The 22,500-nt window shown below is 43.6% G+C and overlaps 1 long non-coding RNA gene across 1 annotated transcript; it reads right to left on the bottom strand.

Annotated features, from left to right (window-relative positions):
* Positions 1-1,669: 1,669 nt before the first annotated feature.
* Positions 1,670-15,834, bottom strand: LOC122550315 (uncharacterized). Its single transcript, XR_006311819.2, has 3 exons — positions 15,733-15,834; positions 15,455-15,627; positions 1,670-1,865 (listed from the first exon to the last, which is right to left on the bottom strand). It is a non-coding gene; the product is annotated as an uncharacterized LOC122550315 (long non-coding RNA).
* Between the last annotated feature and the right edge of the window lie 6,666 nt (positions 15,835-22,500).

Here is a 22,500-nt window from a genome sequence, read left to right on the forward strand (position 1 = left end):
TACTCACACTTTTCTTCAGTATTTTTCTCTGCTGATATTAATTATCTTTTAATTCTTTGCCCATCTTACCCCTCTTTTATCCTCTATGTCAAGTATGTAACTTGTGTTTTCTCCTGTGAAACTAATTGTTGCTAGACAGAATGTGAAAGGAATGATAGTCTCTGGCTGAGGGTATGGAACTTGTGGAAATTTACGAACACTGGGAAAGTCAATCTGAGGGGAATGGAAAAAAGGAATCACTGAAGTAAGCCATGCATTTAGAGACTAGTTTAACATCTCGCAAGAACTAAGGGAAACATCCTTCAACAATACTGAACATTTTGGATCAGCAAAATAAGAGGAAGAAAGCCCACTGAAAGTTGAGACTAGTATTGGATCATTGCCTGTGAAGACTGCAATTCTTTGAATGGCATGTAGCAATGTATTAATATGGTGTGGGGTTTTGAGAGTATGAAAACATTACTAAGGGTTATCTTTTCTCTATTATTGCCCACTAAATAATGTTTAGTTGATTTTAGTTTGTTTGTTACAGTAAAAGTCATGACCTTGAAATCTTGTGCAACTTCTTCAAGGTGATCATTGGGAATTCAAATCATTTATTAAAGGTTGTATCTCTTTTTGGGGATTGTAATGGCAGCCTTTAAGTCTGAGGCATAGAACCAGGTCTAATTGTACCTTCAAAGGACTCCCGTGGATCAAAAGACTTTGACTATGTTGGAATCATTCCTTTTCAAAGTTTGCACCATGACATTTAACAAAAATGCTTTTCCTCTGAATGTGAGGAAGCCTGTTAAAACGTCCGTGTTTGGTCTCCGAGCAGAAGCTCAAGACATAGGGATGTCAGATACACAATTATGTATGGGATGACAAAAATAAAAATTGTCGGAAAAGCTCAATAGGTCTGGTAGCGTCTATTCGCATGTGTATTCAAACGTTTCAAGTTGAGTGACCATTCCTCAGAACTGGATTTTTATCTTCATTTTGTATGGGATAACATTGAGTTCTGATTCATACAGAGCAAGAACATTCTAGATTTAATCCCTCATCAGTATCAAGTTTTGCTGGCATCACTGGAGGTCAATGTGGTCTCACTGCCTTTGGATATGAAGACAAAGAAAAATAACAATCCAACATACTGCCACTGTCATGTAAGAATATGTAGACAATTCATCACAAAAGCTTATGTGCATCTGATACCAAAATAATCTTAATGAGTGTGCAGTAAGAATTTATTTATTACATCTGCTTTATAGGAGACAAAAATAATCTTCACTATGCTTTCTGAAGATTAAATTACATATGCAATTATTATATGGAAGTATTGAACTAAGTACTTACTTTAGATGTTTTGCATAAATGTATGAATAATAAAGCCTGACTTGTACAGTACTGTGACTCACATTAAATCTGTGGTTGGCACTTTACTCTCCATTGGGAGGAAAGACGTTGATGGATATGTCACTTATATTTACTGTTGCACTGAAATAGAGGTCACCAAAAAACACTCTGAAAGCTCCGCTTGAAAGGCTACAATTGCTACCAATCACACTGCAGTATCTCTCAGTGTTTCCATCAGCTATGTTTCATCTCACAGCTGTATAAATAGTGCTTATTATACAACAAACAGATGAGACTTACTTTTAAAATCAGCTGTTATCTGTTGGATAAATGTCCATAAGGTCTCTCCTGTAGATCTACACATCTGCTGACAGCCAACCTAACAGAAGACAGGTGGGTCCTTCAGGTCCTGAAGAAGGGTTACTCATGAAATGTTGACTTCAGCACCTGATGCTGCCTGCCTTGTTCTATTCTTCCAGCCTCTTGTCTGTTTACTTCGAATTCCAGCATCTGCAGTGTTTTTGACTCTAAACCGAGAGAAGAGGCAGAGATACTGTTAAAAATCTGTTGATGGCACTTCCTCACCCTAATTACACTCTTTTTCCTTGGGTTCAGATCTCCAGAGCAGTCAAACCTATCAAAGGTTTCTACTTCTATGATGCAGCTTGGACTCGGATGTTATCATCAAAGTTAGCTACTATTTTAACCAGAGACATGAGCAGGAAAACTTATTGTATTTGACTTTGTAGCGAGAAGATTTAAGATTCCCCTGCCCAAAACCCTTCAAGCTCTCTCGTAAGCACTTTGCTGAGTGTAAAGGACTTAACCTTTCTTCCCTGAAAGTGAGTACCAGCTACCCAACATCCCATGTTGCTTCCAGGTGGGTTTGGGTAGAGGCGGATAGGGCCAACTCAGATGTCAACCTGGGATTTGGTATGAGTCACCACCACCTTCCCTGATTACTCTGACCCTCATAACTCCCACCCAAGTTAAAACTGAGACTGCACTTTGGGAATAGCAAGCTTCTTTCATTATTTCAGTTATTTGAGTAAGGTGGATGTAGATTTGCCCAACTGTAACCATATTTTAAAAAAGACTTTAATAAATTTGTAACCATAAAACCATAAGATTCAATGTACACAGCCATCTGTGATAAATAATTCACTAACCTCTGATGTTTAAAGAAATCCTTCACATCTCTGTGTTAACTGGGTGACCCTTGACTCTGGGATTATGCTCTCTGGTCCTGGACTGTCCCAAAGGGGAAACTACTTCTATGCTTTCAGCCAGTCATGCTCCTAAGAATCTTGTATCTTTCATTAAGGATGCCTCTCGTTCTTCTCAACTCCACTGAGTACAAGCCCAACTTACTCAATCTCTTCTCAGAAGAAAATCCCTCTGTGTCCTGTGTCAATCCAGTGAACCTTGTCTGGACTGTCTACATTACCAATCTTTCCTTAGGTAAGAGCAACAAAACTGTTCAGCTGTGGTCTGACTAACACCTTCTTTACTTTTAGCTTGCTATACTGCATTTCCTTTGAAGTAATGGCCAGCACTCCATTTGTTTTCCTTACTATTCACTAAATGTGGATGTTAATTTTTTTTGTATATTTCCCCAACAAGCATTCCAACTCATTCTGTGGTGCAGGTCTCTACAGTTTTTCTTTGTTTAAATAATATTCTATTTACTTTTTATTGCTCCTGCCAAAGAGCATAACCTCATATTTTTCCCACATTATGTTCCATCTGCCAAATTTGTGCCCATTGACTTAACCTGTCTCTGTCTCTCTGCAGACTATTTGTATCATCTCCACAACTTGTCTCCCCAACTGTTATTTTGTCATCCACAAACTTGGTGATAGTTTATTCACTTCTGTTATCCAACTCATTCATATATATTGTGAATAACGGTGGCTCTAGCACCGATACTGTGACACTTGACTCGTCACAAGTTGCCATCATGAAAATACCTCCTTTAACCGAATTCTCGGTCTTCATTAGTTAATCAATGCTCTATCTATACTACTTTGTACACCAAACTACCTCGAAGACTCTTATTAAAAAGCCTTATATGTTGTTCTGTTATGGAAATATAGAATCACAGAAAATAGGAGCAGGAGTAGATCATTCGGACCTTTGAGGTTGCTTCGCCATCCGATATAATTGTGATTGATTGTATGAATCATAAGGGCAAAAGTGAGGACTGCAGATGCTGGAAATCAGAGTCTACATAAGAGTGGTGCTGGAAAAGCACAGCAGGTCAGCCAGCATCTGAGGAGCAGGAAAATCGATGTCTCGGAATCATTCCTGATGAAGGGCTTTTGCCCGAAATGTCGATTATCCTGCTCCCGCCATGCTGCCGGACTTGCTGTGCTTTTCAAGCACCACTCCTCTCTGAACAACCCAAGCCTGCTATCTCCTGATATCCTTTAATTCATTTAGTCCTAAGAACTATACCTAATTCCCTCTTAAAAATATTGAATGTTTTGACCTCAAACACTTTCTGCGGCAGAGAATTCTACAGTCTCATAATTCTCTGGGTGAAAAAAGAAAGTATCCTCTTCTCAGTCCTATCTCGGCCAGTTTATGAGCCCTGATCCTGGACTCCGTAATTATCAGGAACATCCTTACTGCATTTATCCTGCTTAGTCCTGATAGAATGCTCATAGTTTTCTATGAGCCCACTCTGTCCAATCCTCTAAACGCCAGTGAATGTTATCCTAACCTATCCAGTCCCACTTCAAACACCACCATTATCGAACACCTTTTGGAAATCTAAATTTTATATATCTATCAGATCCCCTTTATCTATCCTGCTTGTACCTCCTCAAAGGATTCTAATAAATTTGTTTGCATGATTTTCTTTCCATGAAGCCATGCTGATTCTGCCTGATTACATTATGCATTTCTAACCGCTCTGCTATTATTTATAACATACTCTAAAATTGCCTCAATGATAGATTTTGCACGACAATTACATAAAATATGGAGGCATGGGATTGAGGGTAATTTGATGGTTTGGATCAGAAATTGGCTCGCTGAAAGAAGATAGCGGGTAGTGGTTGATGGGAGATGTTCATCCTGGAGTTCAGTTACTAGGGGTGTACCGCAAGGATCTGATTTGGGTCCGCTGTTGTTTGTCATTTTTATAACTGACCTGGATGAGGGCTTAGAAGAATGGGTTAGTAAATTTACAGATGACACTAAAGTCAGTTGAGTTGTGGATAGTGCCAAAGGGTATTGCAGGTTACAGAGGGACATAAATAAGCTGCAGAGCTCGGCTGAGAGGTGGCAAATGGAGTTTATGTGTGACATGATTCACTTTGGAAGGAGCAACAGAAATACAAATTACTGGATTAATGGTAAGACTCTTAGTAGTGTAGATGAGCAGAGAGGTCTTGGTGTCCATGTGCATAGATCCCTGAAAGTTGCCACCCAGGTTGAAGGCATATGATGTATTGACTATTATTGGTAGAGAGATTGAGTTTCAGGACCATGAGATCATGTTACAGCTGTACAAAATGCTGGTGAGGCTGCACTTGGGAGTATTGCATGCATTTCTGGTCAACACATTATAGGAAGGATGTGGAAGCTTTGGAAGGGGTTCAGAGGAGATTTGCTAGGATGCCTAGTATGGAGGGAAAGTCTTATGAGGAAAAAAATGAGAGACTTGCAGCTGTTTACCTTAGAGAAAAGAAGGTTGAGAGGTGGCTTAATTCAGACATATAAGATAATTAGAGGGTTAGATAGGCTGGAGAGTGACAGCCTTTTTTCCTCGGATGGCAATGGCAAGCATGACATAGCTTTAAATTGAGGAGTGATAGATATAAGACAGATGTCAGAGGTAGTTTCTTTACTCAGTGAGTAGTAGGGGCATGGAATGCCCTGCCTGCAAAAGTAGTAGACTCGCCAACATTAAGGGCATTTAAATACTCTTTGGATAAACATACAGATGAAAATGGAATAGTTTAGGTTGGAGGGGTTTCAGATTGCTTTCACAGGTCGGTGCAACATTGAGGGCCAAAGGGCCTGTAATGTGCTGTTATGTTCTATGTTCTATGTTTAGATGCTAATCTGTTAACAAAAGCCAATCATTACCTGTTATTTTATTCCCTTTCATGTTTTGAAGAAGGGCATTACATTGGTTGTTTTCCAATCCTCTCAAACATTTTCAGAATCTAAGCGTTGTTGGAAGATGACTACTCGCGCATTCACTATCTGTAGTTATTTCCTTCAGAATCTTGTGATGCAAACTATTAGTCCAGGAGGTTTATTGTCCTGTAGCCCCATTAGTGACCCTAGTTCTTTTTTCTTAAATTTTATTTGATTTGATTCATTTACTGTCCTGTGTATTTTGTAACAAAATGCAGTGAAAAGTGTTGCCCCTCGCTGGCACCATCTTAAAACGCACAAAAATAAACCAAATATAGAATTCAAAGATAGAAGAATAAAGAAAGAAAAAGATCGCAGCTTTGCAGTCCTTCTTGTTACGTGCTCTGCTGGAAAGAAAGTCACCACTCTTCAGCGCTATCACGTCTCCACTGATGCCCTCATCACTATGAGACCTTACTGGAACTCTTCAATGTAGATGCCGCCGGGAACCACATTGACCCAAACTGGACTCTGCCGCTGCCTCCATGAACCTGCACAGGATGCAGATGTCTCCGGGAACCCAAACTCATCTCCGCTGCAGTAGCCATGAGTCGGTGCTAGGACCGCCTCGTCAATGTAGAAGCTGCAGGGCACTCAAACTTTCTCCAATGCCACGAGTCTGCACTAGGCCCTTTCCCTGACTACCAATGAGAAAGAAACAATAAAAATAATCGAAAAGAAAAGCAAATGAAGCAGATGAGCAAATGGAGCAGACGCCCTGCTCCACTGCCATCCTAGTTATTGTATTTATTTTCTCCCCCTTTTAGCTCTGTGATTATTTCAGACTTTGGAACACCATTATTGTCTAATAATATCATTATATGTGTTGTCAACTTTGGAATACCATTATTGTCCAATAATATTATTATATATGTTATCAACATCACTCTTTCTGTTCCCATGTGAGTAGGCACAGATAGACTGGTGTTCCCAAACATTGGGTTCCCTCTCTTCACCACCTCGTTTTGTCTAACGGAAGACAGTTTTTTCAGTGAGATGATGGATTTTGTCGCTGTTTGGGTTGGACCCAGCATTTTCTTGTATATGTTTATTCCCTTAGCTTTTGACTTACTTGAGACATCCCAAGGCAGTGGAGCTAATTGCTCAATGCTGGGAGTTTGGTTCAAGATAGCCAGAATGTGTCCACATGTCAATGAGCCTCCAGATTCCATGTATGACAGCCAAACCTCCTCAGAAGCTCTTGTTTGGAGTCATGAAGGACTCTGTTCTCATGTCTAGCTGTAAGAAGGCACACCAGCAACTTGCCAATGTAAAAGGCATCTACTTTGGTTGAGCTTTTAGCATAGCTGCTGAACAGAGGTCACGGCTGAAACTGAGAAATAAACTCGCATGCAAAAGGGAGGTATTATGTTCCCTGCTTTTGTCCTATGCACAATCCATCTGTAGGTGAAAGTGAGGACTGCAGATGCTGGAGATTAGAGTTGAGAGTGTGTTGCCGGAAGAGCACAGCAGGTCAGGCAGCATCCAAGGAGTAGGAGGATGGATGTTTTGGGCAAAAGTTGAAACTTTATTGCTGGAACAGCACAGCAGGTCAGGCAGCATCCAGGGAACAGGAGATTCGACGTTTCGGGCACAGGCCCTTCTTCAGGAATGAGCAGAGAGTGTTCAGCAGGAGAAGATAAAAGGTAGGGAGGAGGGACTTGGAGGAGGGGCGCTGGAAATGTGATAGGTGGAAAGAGGTCAAGGTGAGGGTGATAGGTCGGAGTAGGGTGGAGGCGGAGAGGTCAAGAAGAAGACTGCAGGTCAGGAAGGCGGTGCCGGGCTGGAAGGATCCGGCTGAGACAAGGTGGGGGGAGGGGGGATGAAGAAACTGGTGAAGTCCAAGTTCATCCCCTGCGGTTGGAGGGTTCCCAGTCGGAAGATAAGACGCTCCTCCTCCGACCGTCGGGTTGTTGTGGTTTGGCGGTGGATGAGTCCAATGACCTGCATATCCTCGGTGGAGTGGGAGGGGGAGTTGAAATGCTGTGCCACAGGTTGGTTGGGTTGGTTCGTCCGGGTGGCCCAGAGGTGCTCCCTGAATCGCTCCGCAAGTAGGCGGCCTGTCTCCCCAATATAGAGGAGGCCACACCGGCTGCAGCGGATGCAGTAGATGATGTGGGTGGAGGTGCAGGTGAATCTGTGGCGGATATGGAAGTTTCCCTTGGGGCCTTGGAGAGAAGTGAGGGGGGAGGTGTGGGCGCAAGTGTTGCACCTCCTGCGGTTGCAAGGGAAGGTGCCGGGAGTGGTGGTTGGGTCGGTGGGGGGTGTGGATCTGACAAGGGAGTCGCGGAGGGAGTGGTCTCTACGGAAAGCTGATAGGGGAGGGGAGGGAAATATATCCTTGGTGCTGGGGTCTGTTTGGAGGTGGCGGAAGTGACGGCGGATGATGCGCTGTACATGGAGATTGGTGGGGTGGTAGGTGAGGACCAGTGGGGTTCTGTCCTGGTGGCGGTTGGAGGGGCGGGGCTCAAGGGCGGAGGAGCGGGAAGTGGAGGAGATGCGGTGGAGGGCACCGTCGACCACGTCGGGGGGGAAATTGCGGTCCTTGAAGAAGGAGGCCATCTGTGTTGTACGTATTTTGAACTGGTCCTCCTGGGAGCAGATGCAGCGGAGACGAAGGAATTGGGAGAATGGGATGGCGTTTTTACAGGGGGCAGGATGGGAGGAGGTGTAGTCCAGGTAGCTGTGGGAGTCGGTAGGTTTGTAGTAGATGTCCGTGTTGATTCGGTCGCCTGAGATAGAAACAGTAAGGTCTAGGAAGGGGAGGGAGGAGTCCGAGACTGTCCAGGTGAATTTGAGGTCGGGGTGGAAGGTGTTGGTGTAGTGGATGAACTGTTCAACCTCCTCGTGGGAGCACGAGGTAGCGCCGATACAGTCATCAATGTAGCGAAGAAAAAGATGGGGGGTGGGGCCAGTGTAGTTGCGGAAGATGGATTGTTCCACATACCCTACGAAGAGGCAGGCATAGCTGGGGCCCATGCGGGTGCCCATGGCTACTCCTTTTGTTTGGAGAAAGTGGGAGGATTGGAAAGAAAAGTTGTTCAGGGTGAGGACCAGTTCGGTCAGTCGAAGGAGGGTGTCGGTGGAAGGGTACTGGGTGGTACGGCGGGAAAGGAAGAAGCGGAGTGCTTTGAGTCCTTCGTGATGGGGGATGGAGGTGTACAGGGACTGGATGTCCATGGTGAAGATGAGGCGTTGGGGACCGGGGAAGCGGAAATCCTGGAGGAGGTGGAGGGCGTGGGTGGTGTCACGAACGTAGGTGGGGAGTTCTTGGACTAATGGGGACAGGACCGTGTCGAGGTATGCCGAGATGAGTTCGGTTGGGCAGGAGCAGGCTGAGACGATGGGTCGTCCGGGGCAGTCAGGTTTGTGGATTTTGGGCAGGAGGTAGAAACGGGCGGTTCGGGGTTGTGGGACTATGAGGTTGGAGGCGGTGGATGGGAGGTCCCCTGAGGTGATGAGGTTATGGACGGTCTGGGAGATGATGGTTTGGTGGTGGGGGGTGGGGTCATGGTCAAGGGGACGGTAGGAGGAGGTATCTGCGAGCTGGCGTTTGGCCTCAGCGGTGTAAAGGTCAGTGCGCCAAACTACTACTGCGCCTCCCTTGTCAGCTGGTTTGATGGTGAGGTTGGGGTTGGAACGGAGGGAGTGGAGGGCTGCGCGTTCCGAGGGTGAGAGGTTGGAGTGGGTGGGGGGAGTGTGGGAGTTCAGGTAGCGGTTAATATCGCGGCGGCAGTTTGCTATGAAGAGGTCGAGGGCAGGTTTTGGGCAAAAGCCCTTTATCATTCCTGATTAAGGGCTTTTGCCTGAAACATCGATTCTTCTGTTCCTTGGATGCTGCCTGACCTGCTGTGCTCTTCCGGCAACACACTCTCAACTCTAATCTCCAGCATCTGCAGTCCTCACTTTCACCTACAGATGGATTGTGCATAGGACAAAAGCAGGGAACATAATACCTCCCTTTTGCATGCGAGTTTATTTCTCAGTTTCAGCCGTGACCTCTGTTCAGCAGCTATGCTAAAAGCTCAACCAAAGTAGATGCCTTTTACATTGGCAAGTTGCTGGTGTGCCTTCTTACAGCTAGACATGAGAACAGAGTCCTTCATGACTCCAAACAAGAGCTTCTGAGGAGGTTTGGCTGTCATACATGGAATCTGGAGGCGCATTGACATGTGGACACATTCTGGCTATCTTGAACCAAACTCCCAGCATTGAGCAATTAGCTCCACTGCCTTGGGCTGTCTCAAGTAAGTCAAAAGCTAAGGGAATAAACATATACAAGAAAATGCTGGGTCCAACCCAAAACAGCGACAAAATCCATCATCTCACTGAAAAAACTGTCTTCCGTTAGACAAAACGAGGTGGTGAAGAGAGGGAACCTAATGTTTGGGAACACCAGCTTCTTCATAAAGTGGCTATCAAGTTTTCCCAGGCTTGTATGACCAGGACATTCCCATTTCACTACAGGAGCACTTTAATAGAGGTGGGTTGATTGACATGACTAGCTTGTGAATAATGGCAGCTTATGGGGTTGAGGAAACTGAGAAAATCAGAAACAGAAGACTCATGACAGAGAAAGAGGCCGCTCAGCTCACTGCTTGTGTCTGTACAAAAGAGTTAGCTAAACTAGTGCTATCCTCCGTGTTGCCATGAATTGCCATGGAGATTAGATACTTCAAATGTATCTACAGTTTTCTCTTCTGCGCAATTAGTATTTCTCTCTTCGCCACTCATGTGGTGAGTTTCAGATCTCTACTTTCTTCTGGATGAAAAATAATCTTCTCAGCTTTCTGTAGTTTTTTTAGCAATTATGTTAAATTTATGCTGTCTAGCTTTTGATTTCATTGCTAACAGAAATAGGTCCTTCTCATCTATCCTCTCTGAACCATTAAAATAGGTGCCACATTGTTCACTGTTTTCCATGTTCCAAATGGAGATCACCCATTTAATTATAACCATTTTATCAAAGCACATACAATAATCCCTTTATTCTTGTTGCTCCTACATGGACTTCCAAGTAGTCTGTGCAGTATATTTTAACCATAATGAAAGTCACGCAGAGGAGGGTGCTGCAGTGTACACAAGGCTTCTCAGTTGATGTCCACTCACATGAGTATATAGCTTACAGACAATAATAGTCACCTATTTTCTCTCAAAAGGGTGGTTGTGATTTTTTTCCCAACTCAAGGCATGAGTCTTACTTGCCTGCTCTTGTTGGAGGGGTTTCCAACACCTTCTGAATTGTCAAAATGTCTTCAAGTCTTCAAATTAAACTCTAGAAAACTGCCAAGAACCAACAAGATGAAATTTCATGGAGCTGTTTGAAAATTATTTTTATTTTTGGACAGTTTTATTGATCAGTCATTATTGATCAGTCATTATTGATCAGTTTTATTGATCAATCATTTAGGGAATATGTGGATTGGAAGTAATGACAGCATTTATTTCCCATCTCTAGTTACTCTTGAAGGTAGTGATGAGCTGCCTTTTTGAATCACTGCAATTTATCTGCAGTTGATATTCCCACAGCACTCTTAGGAAGTGAGTTCTCGGATTTTGACCCAGTGACAGTGAAGGAACAACAAAACAGCTCTAAGTCAGAGTGGCGTGTGATTTCAAAGGAAACTTACAAATGGCGGGGTCTCCATGCATCTGTTGCCTTTTCTCTTCACGGTATCACATGTTTGGAAGCTGTTGTTGAAGGAAGTTTGGAATCTCTTTGACTAGAATGAGCATAAGAAAACTGACAGCTTTCCAACTAAAGGAAGAAAGTGTTGCATCATACAGATGGATGTATCAAGTAACAACTGGTGGTCATGTGGCTGTGTGACGGTTGGAATCTGGAGGTCATGTGATATTCTCTAAGGAATAAATCTAACCAGAAGCTTTGTTATTTGTTTGTTGGCTTTGGATGCTGCAGGCTAGATTGACATTTATTGCCCTTGAGAAGGTGATTACCTGTCTTCCAAAATCATTGAGGTCATTGAGCTATAGGCACACCCTTTGTTTCTCGGGAGGGATTTCTGAACCAAAGGGATGCTATTCTGATCTATGTCATATCCATGGAGAAGGACAAAGCATGAGAAACTGGTCGGACTAAAATATCAACCATCAAATAGACGATGGTGAGGCGGGGGTACTGACCAACAGGGTATACGGATAAATTCAGTGGTCCCAGAGGTCAGCAGGTGTACACAACACGTGGTTCTCATGTGCACAGGTGTCCACCACAGTACCAATGGCTCGAATGTTGTAATGCAAAGCCTACAATCCTACGTTGTTTCAGATCTCACATGAATGTTAGGGTTATGCCAAAAAGCAGAGGCATGGAGACACATGGGGCCCAGCCTCTGAGGAGGAGCAGTAGGAGTGAACCTCAGGTGGTGCAGAATCACATCTTGCTCCTTTGCCCTCCACCAGTCTCATGTTGCTGCATATCCACTTCTGTGTAGATTCAGTGATCCAAACTGGTGAGCACAGTACAAGTTTGTGCAAGCTAAGGCAATCTTATCACAGCAGAGGATCTTCCTTTTCATGTCCAAGGATGAAGTGAGGATTGCAGATGCTGGAGATTAGAGTCGAGAGTGTGGTGCTGGAAAAGCACAACAGGTCAAGCAGCATCCAAGGAGCAGAAAAGTCAATTTTTCAGACAAAAGCCCTGCATCAGGAATGACAAAAAGCTGATGATAAGTTGCCATGGCATAAAAAACAAATTCAAATTCGGCCAATCAGTTTAAATTAAGCCCCAGAGACCAAAATGCAATTGAATTTGAATTTTACTGGTTGGGATGGCATCAAACCAATGAAATGCCTAGATGTTTTGGGGTATAAAAGCGGACATTTTGAACAGTTAGGGGGAGAATAGTAATGAGCGCCGACAGACTGCTAGCCGAATAATTCTCTGAAAGGATTAGAGTGGTGCTGGAAAAGCACAGCAGGTCAGGCAGCATCCGAGGAACAGGAAAATCAATATTTTGGGCCGGAGCCCTTCATCAGAACAGGTTTCCTGCTCCTCGGATGCTGCCTGACCTGCTGTGCTTTTCCAGCACCACTCTAATCTTGACTCTAATCTCCAGCACCTGCAGTCCCCACTTTCGCCTAGTTCTCTGAAAGGTATCTGTCTATAAGAATTTTGTGCAGCAGAACATCAAAGTCGACTTGGGGGAATTTACAGAGAAAGTTTGACATCTGAAGAGTATACCTGGGTTTGAAATTGATTGTGCTGTAAATGTAAGAGGGAATTTATCTGACCAGTATTGTAGAGTGGGAGGTAAAAGATAGGGTTAAGAGAAAGGAGTTGTGAATAGCTGTTGTTTTAATGTTTTCTGTTGGACTTAAAGAATAAAATTGTTCATTTTTACTTCAAATAGTGACCCCTGGGATAGTCCTTTGCCTCTTGAAATTTAGCTGATTGCAGCACAAGGTGAGCTTCCCTGTGTGTCGGGTTTAAATTAGCAGAGGGGTTGACCCTAGCTTGTAACAGGAAGGATGAACAGGCCGTAATGGCATCTTCTCAACTTCCTGCACCCTGGGCTGTTAGCCTGGCATCACGAGGAATGAAATCCACATGAGTTCCGTGTAGGAATGCAACAGCCTTCTGAACTCAATATCGAGCACAACAACTTGCGGGCTTGAGATCTCCCATGCCCTTACCCCAACCCCGCACGCAGCAGGTCTTGTTATCACAACGCCTGCTATTACATATAACCCATTATTCAAAGTTTGGGAGAAGATTTGTAGCTCGGGTGCTCGTTGCTTTGGTTCTGTTCGCCGAGCTGGGAATTTGTGCTGCAGAAGTTTCGTCCCCTGTCTAGGCCACTGCAGCGGACAGCTGGAACTGACAACCGGAAGCGGCAGGTACAAATCACTATAAATGCCGGAGGAAAGATCACAGAAGCGCTTCTCAGGAGGCTCCCAAGCACTGAGACAGGGGATGAAACATCTGCAACACAAATTCCCAGCTCAGCAAACAGAACCACAATAACCCATTATTAGTCACTAATAGTCCCTATGAATAGCTATTCATCCTCCTTGCTGAGTTATTATCCACTCTTTTGACTATCCAACTATTCCTCTCTCGAAGTAATCTAATCTAATCCAGTCTAATCATTGGGCTCGATCCTACCTATTGTTTGCTCCCTGCTCCCTCCCCTCCATCTGATATTTTGCATATAAACCAATATTTTCCTAGCTAGCATCAGCTCTGAAGGTCACTCAACCTGAAATATTGACTCTGATTTCTCTCCACCGATACTGCTAGACCTGCTGAGCTTTTCAAGCAACTTCTGCTTTTGTTTCAGATTTACAGAATCAGCAGTTCTTTCAGTTTTTAATGAGATAGATATGATTGGTTTGCTTCCTTGCATGAAAGAGGAAAAAAACTGGGTCAAACATACTTCAGGTCAAACCATTACAACTAAATGTGCTAAAACACACCCATATTCAGCTGTTCGACTATAAATAAAAGATGCTGTACCGACTCCAGGGGAAATTTGGCTGTTGCTTACAACTTTTAATGTACACTGAGGAAGTTCATAAATGATCAGTTGTCAACATTTTATGATTGGATTGATTGAAGTTTTAAATTTACATGTTGCACTTGGATAAAAAATTCTCAACAATGGCCATGATTGAGGTGTGAAGTGATGCATTGAAATTAATATCCATGTGAAAATAATTCCCAAAGGCACCTTGATGGTTAAAGAGTGAAGATACTGTGTATCAGAAGGATGTTGTGAAACTTGAAAGGGTTCAGAAAAGATTTACAAGGATGTTGCCAGGGTTGAAGGATCTCAGCTCTAGGGAGAGGTTGAATAGGCTGGGGCAGTTTTCCCTGGAGCATCGGAGGCTGAGGGGTGACCTTATAGAGGTTTATAAAATCATGAGGGGCATGGATAGGATAAATAGACAAAGTCTTTTCCCTGGGGTGGGGGAAACCAGAACAGAGGGCATAGGTTTAGGGTGAGAGGGTAAAGCTATAAAAAAGACCTAAGGGGCAACGTTTTCACACAGAAGGTAATACACGTATGGAATGAGCTGCCAGAGGAAGTGGTGGAGGCTGGTACAAATACAGAGGAACCTCAATTATCCGAATACCAATTATCTGAAAATCGGATTATCTGAAGGAGATCTCAAGTTCCCGATAGAAACATTACATCAAAGATGTATTTCCAGCAGTGATCGCATCTTTTGTGATTAAACAGGCATCGTCTCCAAATGACTAACCTCACACCCTCTCTCTCTCCCCTCACTTTCCATGGAGTTCTACAGAGGGGTGTACCCTAAACCCCCCTTCCCCAGATAATCTCTCCAACATTGTCCTGTACAGGGCAGAGGTGGAACCTGTCAAAAAGTTGCAGAATAAGTTGTGACTGTGCGTGTGTGTGTGTGTGCGTGGTGGTGACTTACACCAAAAGCAGCAGCAGCAGCAGCAGGAGCAACACCAGCAGTCTTGTTGTTGGTGTACAGTGCAGCTGTCCCAGAGTGGACGGGGGCTCCGCACGGGGTGGGGGGAGGGGGCAATGTTGTACGAGGTTGGGGGGAGGTGGGCGGGCAAGGGAGTGTGCAGGGGAGTGGTGTTGGATGGGTTTAGGGGCTGGTAGCTGGGCTGGGGGGGGGCGAAGTTGAATGGAGCGGGGGAGCGTGCAGGAGGTGGTGTTGGACAGGGGTGGTAGGTGGCGTTGGATGGGGCAGGGGGGCAGTGTTGGACGGGGGATGGGGCGGGTTGGTGCAATGTTAGATGGGGGAGGTGGGAGGCGGTTTTTGACTGAGGGGGACACGGCCTGCAGTCACTCTGCTCCTGCTCTGGCTCCATTAGTGACTGGGTTCCAGGTCACGGCCCGCGCTCACTCTGCTCCCACTCCGGGATCCAGCAGGGATACGTTTCCGGGACTCGGCCCACGCTCAATCTGCTCCCGTTTTGGGATACAGAAGCAACTTGTTCTGGGATTCGGCCCATGCTCACTCTGGTCCCACTCCATCCAGGAATCATTTAAGGGATTAGCCTCCAATGTTGGCCTGGCTTGGTCTGCTCCCACTCTGTGCCTAGCCACGACTCGCTTCCCATGCTGGCCTGCTCTGTTCTCCATTCCTACATCAGGCATTTACAGTTCCATTCACAATCAGAGTGGCTCTGGTCTAGGCAAAAGCAACAACCAGAATATTAAAATTGGCCTTGGGAAGGGAAAAAGAAAGGAAAAATCCAAAAAGCTTTCCAATATATTTTCTAATGTTCCTACTTACAACACTACACTTAAAATGTGCTTCATTTGGTGCAAAAGACATTTTGGGGTCCTCAGATCATTTGTTTGCTCAAGAATAGTAAGGTTGTTCCTTCATTTGATGACTAGAGACAATAAAAAATTTCAAATTAATTCAAAGCCTAAGAGATACCATTTGCAATTAGGAAAAAAAGACTTACACATACTTACGGTCCTTTTCACAATCTCAGATATTTCAAAGCAATTTACAGTATATCAAGTACTTGTGAAGTGTAGCTATTGTGCAATATCACATACAGAACATTACAACAATTGCTCTCCACTGCTCTAACAACAAATTAATCCATCAAAGAATTAATTTCCTTAAAATGTCTAATGAATATGTTAACTTTTCATCACAGTTATTTTCCCCATGGCTTACTTTATAGGGTCCGAGAGTCATACTGCATAGAAACAGACCTTTCAGTCCAACCAGTCATGCCGAACATAATCCCAACATAAACTAGTCCCATCTGCCTGCTCCAAACCTTTCCTATTCATGCACTCATCCAAATGTCTTTTATAATTACACCTACATTCACTACTTCCTCAGGAGATTCATTCCACACATTAACCACTGTCCGCATAAAAAATTTGGTCCTCATGTCATCTCTCTCCTCTCACCTTCAAAATGTGCACCTTAGTCTTGAAATCCTCCCATCCTGTGGAGAAGACAGCTACCAGTAATTCTATATATCCCTCTCATTATTTTGCAGACTTTGATCAGGCCGCCCCTCATCCTCCTACACTCCAGTGAGAAAAGCCCCGGCCTACTCAGCCTTTCTTTATAACTCAAACCTTCCATACCCGGCAACATCCCGATTAATCTCTTCTGAACCCTCTCCAGTGTAATTATGTGTTCAAGGTTCTGCAAAATTACAAGTTGTTGTGGAATAAGCTTTCATTGTAGTGATTCTCAGAGATAAAGGCTCACGCGTGTAGAATGGAGGAACGAAGAAAGTGACACTAGTGTGCTTATCCTTATTGGTGCTTAATGTCATTACCTAGAAGACATGGCATGTACATGGTGACTCCCTAACTCCATCCCTTTGTGAAATGTGATGTGCAGTGTTCCGATGGTCACATCTTAAGACGTTATCAGAAATAGTCAGAGAAAGGAATGGTCTTATCATAGAAATGGGAGAAACTGAGCACTGTAGATGCTGGAGACCTGAGTCGAAGAGTGTGATGCTGGAAAAAGCACAGCTGGTCAGGCAGCATCTGAGGAGCAGGAGAGACGACGTTTCAGGTATAAGCCTTTCACCAGAAATCCTGATTCCTGATGAAGGGCTTATGCCCGAAACATTGACTTTCTTGCTCCTTAGCGAGTTTTGAGAAGATTTGTAGCTCAGGTTGAGGTTTTGGATATAGGTTTGCTCGCTGAGCTGAAAGGTTCATTTCCAGCTCGGGAACACGTAACTATTTCCTGCTCCTTGGATACTGCCTGACTGGCTGTGCTTTTCCAGCACTACACTCTTCAATATCATAGGAGTGGTCAAAAAAGAAACAAAACAACATTGTGTTTGGAAGTGTACTTGAGATGCCAAGGCAAGCAAGGCAATGGTTCAAGTGTTTGGGAACAGGATTAGAATAATTAGGTGGGTGCTTTTGACCAAGGCTGATATGTTGGACCAAAGTGCTGTAGATCTTTATATGTTTCCCAAGTACTTTTGTTATTTAAGAGGACGGACCCATGTTGATAACTCATTAAATAATTATTTATTAACGGTATGCATATAATTACTTTCCCAATATGTCACATTGACAATGCTTCTCCAGAATTCAGGAAATAATTTGTGTAATTATGCAATTAATTATCCCATTAAGCAACAATTATCCTTCTTGAAATGTTATGCTGATTTCCTGTTTGAGTGACTCAGTGCCTATAACTACTGAGAAATGTGTTAATAGTTTCAATTATTGGCTTTGCCCAATAGTTTAGCATATTGCCTATGTTCCAGGTATGTGTTCTTGACAAACGTCAGGCATTCCCACTTCTCAATAAACCATACTTGGCCTGAGACAAAACTTCATTCTTATTTTTCAGTGCAGCACTCCACACATACAAAAACAAACTCAAAAAATCAATAACATGCACAGCATACAAACTATACTCAATATACAAATTAGTTTGATGAAATGTATACTCACTTGCCTTTCATGTGAAGCATCTGAAAAAAGAATGACTGATCAGGATCTCTACATTAATATGTTGGCTGTTTACTCTACCATGTATCAGATATTAAAATCTAATATTTCAATTCTTTGTTGCTTTATTCATCAAAACAAAAGCAAAAATGTTGCGGGGTAGGATACTAGGATTAAGTTCAGCAAATATCACCAGATGTAATGTTACTAGGTTTGGAAAAGCCTGTATACACGTCTTTGTTTGTATTGTCTAATGGCTAGATCATTCTGAAATTATGTTGTACAAATGAATGTTGCATTCATATTCTCAATGCTCATTCAGCGTTAACCATTACTTCTTTACTTCTCTTATTACATTTCCTTCTTTGCTGAGAATGATGACTGCGGTAATATGAATCTATAGAGGATGCAAATGCTAAACCAGAACCTGTTCTCATGTGTGCACATGTGGGCCATTCTGACAACAGGCAAGGCAGGGATTATGCAGGTCAAGGTCATGTCTTTCTTCCATGTGTTTCTTCCACTGAGGGGTTGATGCTGCCCTGGGATTCTCATGGCATGTCACCCTTTTGGCATCTTTCACTTCCCTTATGTCTTTGTTTGTTGTTGCCCTTGTCAATATACACACCTTGGCAAAGCAGATTGACTCTCTCAATGGTGGCTGGAAAGAAGTTGCACTGGATTTTCACTTGCTTTCCACCTGCTCTTATCGAACAAAATTGAGAAATTCAATCTGGTTCCGTGTAGCATAAGTGCAATGCAAACCCCCTCATAAAATTGCTCTTAATTTGACAGTTAATTGTCTTAATTATGTTCCTGTTATGTCAATGTACAAACTTCACCCACAATGTCAGCTGAAGAGACAATGTGATTTGATACACCACCCTCACTACATCTACCGTCCCCACCCTGCCACCTCCCCTGCATCCATCCCAACACCATCCCACATCCCTCTGTTCCCAAAGATATTGTAAAATGTTGACCTTCATACTTGCCTTTATGACGAGACACCCTATAGCCAAACACCACATGGTAAAAGAAGGAAGTCTTGCACTTTTACAGTGCAGATGTTTTTGGTAAGTCTTTGTTACTGTTTTCTGAGACAGGTATTTCCTGTTTCTGCTAATTAAGGTATTTATAGTCTGAAATAGAAAGGGAAATATTGTTAAATCTGTGAAAGGTCTGTCGAAGAGTTCCAGTAGCTTTATTTTATTGAATGCATGCAACACTAATCTTCAGTTTTATCCTGGAGATAGTACAGCTTAAACGAAACCATGCAAATTAGTTCATGCTTACAGAAGCAATCCTGCTGAACAGTACTGACTGTAGACAGGCAGGATGCTGGAAGAATACAGCAAGCCAGGGAGCATCAGGAGGTGGAGAAGAGGTACAGGAGGTAGAGGAGATAGAGAAATCAACATTTCGGTGTATCCCTTCTTCAGGACTGGGTGTGGGTGCAGGAGAAGCTGCAGATAAAGGGGGTGGCAGGGGCAGGATGGTGAAGTGGGGGGTAGGTGACAACAAGCAGAGGGTATAACCTGGTTGGTCAATGGGAGGAATGAATCCGATTGGTGGCTGGGAGGAGTGAAAGGGAGGGGGAGGGGCTGGGAAAGGAGTCGGGGGCTGGGAATGGAGGTTATTTAAGATTGGAGAACTCAGTGTCGAGTTCTCCAGGCTGTAGGCTGTCCAGGTGGAAGATGAGGTTTTGTTCCTCCAATTTGCAGTTTGGTTCGTTGTGGCAATGAAGGAGGCCAAGGATGGTCATGTTGGAAAGGGAGTGGGAGGGGGAATTAAAATGGGCGGTGACTGGGAAGTCCAGTCGGCCTCTGTGGGGTTGGCTGCAATGTTCGGTGAACAGTTCCCTAATTTTACAGTTGGTCTCCCTCTTGTAGAGAAGACTACATAGGGAGAACCTGATGCAGTAATCTAGGCTGGTAGAGAGGCAGGTGAACCTCTGTCTCACCTGGAAGGACAGTTTGGGGCCCTGGATGGAGGTGAGGGGAGTAGTGTATTGGCAGATTTTGCATCTTTTCTGGTTGCAGCAGAAGGTACCCACTACCTGCCTGCACCTAGCCCCACTTCACCACCCTGCCCCCGCCACCCCCTTTATCTGCAGCTCCCCCTGCACCCACTCCCAGTCCTGAAGAAGGGTTACACCCGAAATGTCGACCTCTCCACCTCCTGATGCTGCCTGGCTTGCTGTGTTTTTACAGTTCCTGCCTGTCTACTTTGGATTCCAACATCTGCAGATTTTTTGCCTTGAACATTAATCATTGGCAACTTTTACATTTATGAGGTAAGACAACTGTTTAACCAAAGAATCCTGACAGATGATTCAGCCCATCAAGTCCACACCACCCTCCAAACAGCATTCCACCCAGATCCATATGCCCCCACCCTTTTCCATGGCAAATCCACCTAAACTGCACAAACTTTGGACCTGGGCGGGGGGATACCGGAGCACCCAGAGGGGACCCACACATACACAGGGAGAACGTACGAACTCCACACACAGACAGTCACCCGAGGCTGGAACTGAACCCAGGTCCCTGGTGCTGTGAGGCAGCAGTGCTAATCAAGGGGCCACCATGCCACAATAATTGTGAGTCTTTACACTGTAAGCTAACCCCAGTATAGTTTCATTAGTACAAACTAAATATGATTATATGCTTGTTCAAAAAGTACAGATTTTGTGAAATGATACACAGCAAAACTAGCACTTGAAGATTCTTTTTAACTGCAATTACAATCTTAAACATTGACCATGTTAACTATAGGGAGAATGTTGTGAAACTTGACAGGATTCAGAAAGATTTACAAGGATGTTGGAGGGTTTGAGCTCTCACAAGAGGCTGAATAGGCTGAGATTATTTTCCCTGGGGTGTTGAAGGGGTGACCTTATACAGGTTTATAAAATCATGTGGGGCATGGTTAGGGTAAGTAGACAAGGTCTTTTCCCTGGGGTGGGGGAGTACAGAACTAGACTTTAGATTAGATTAGATTCCATAGAGTGTGGAAACAGGCCCTTTGGCCCAATAAATCCACAGTGACCCTCTGAAGAAGAAGGCATAGGTTTAGGGTGAGAGGGGAAAGATTTAAAAGGGACTTAAGGGGCAACTTTTTCATGCAGAGGGTAGCACGTGTATGGAATGAGCTGCCAGAGGAAGTGGTGGAGGCTGGTACAATTCCAACATTTAAAAGACATCTGGATGGGTGCATAAATAGGTAGGGTTTAGAGGGGAATGGGCCAAGTGCTGGCAAATGGAACTAGATTTGTTTTGGATATCTGGTTGGCATGGATGAGTTTGATCGAAGGGCCTGTTTTCATGCTGTACATCTCTACGCCTCTATGACTGCAACTCTTTGTGATCTATTTCTGAAAATCATCATTCTGTGGGTTGGCAGGCAGAATGAGGTCTGAGCGCCAATCATAGATTTGAGTGATTCAGTCATGGATTTGTTCCAAAAGATATATCCTTACTGATATTATTTGTATACTTTTCCCTCCAATCCATATGCCCAGAAGGAGTAATTATGGTATATTTTGATGTACTTTAGTTTCTTTGCTCAAGGCTACGTTGCATAAGAATTGATGTAACTCCTTACAGCAGCAATTAAGAATTCAGGAAGAAAAGAAAGTTTTTGCTTCAATAAAACTGTTTGTTTTGAATTGAACTCAAACCTGTTTTCTCAATTTATCTTATACCTTGTTATGAAGATGTAGGTGTACTGTACCTTTAAGAAAGTCAAACACTAACAGAACTACCTGACAGCACCGAGTGTTCTGAACAGGATACAATGGTTCAGCAGCTAGGGTAACTGGTTGCCTGGAGACAGAAAAAATAAATTTGAGTTAGGCCAATCAGTTTAAATTATACCCTGGAAAATACCAAACTCTAATCAAGTTTGATTTCAGTATGTTGATCAATGACACAATTCGATGTTTTGGGGGTATAAGACCGGGAAAAATTGAATAACTGGGGGAGAACTGCCAAAAGACCAACATATGTAGGCTGCTAGTAAAAACTCTCTGAGAGGTTTCTGTCTAGAGAAGGAGTTTGCATAGAGAAAACATCAACACCGACCTAGAGAGCAAATCTACAGAGGAAGATAGAGAAGATTTGACTGCTGGCTGGTTTTGAAATTTGAATTTTTCAGTAAATCTGAATCGGGGGTTTTAATGGACTAGTATTATAGAAGGGAAAGTAAAAGATAGGTTAGAGGAAGGAGTTGTAAATAGTTGTTAGTTAATTATTCTCTGTTATACTTTAAGAAATAAAGTTGTTAATTTTTACTTTAAATAGTTCTTAGTCTCTCGAATTTTCACAGATTACTGCATGGGATAAATCTTTTCTGTGTTGCTGATTTAAATAAAGCAGGAGGGCCTATCCCATGTCATAACAACCTTCAGCTGGAAACAGAAATAAAAAGCAAAACAAACAAAAAACCAAACATGATCCTGGAAATACCCAATAGGCAAGGAAGCATTTTTGGAGGAAAACTGATGTAACAGTTCAGGTCAAGATGACCTTTCATCAGAACTTTCATCATGACCTGACATCTCTGGCCCAGAATCCTAGCAAAGTCGGGAAGGATCCAGAGC

Source organism: Chiloscyllium plagiosum, unplaced genomic scaffold, assembly GCF_037043375.1.
Source record: "Chiloscyllium plagiosum isolate Xiang-an unplaced genomic scaffold, Cpla_swu_hap1 HiC_scaffold_5, whole genome shotgun sequence".
Lineage (NCBI taxonomy): Eukaryota > Metazoa > Chordata > Chondrichthyes > Orectolobiformes > Hemiscylliidae > Chiloscyllium > Chiloscyllium plagiosum.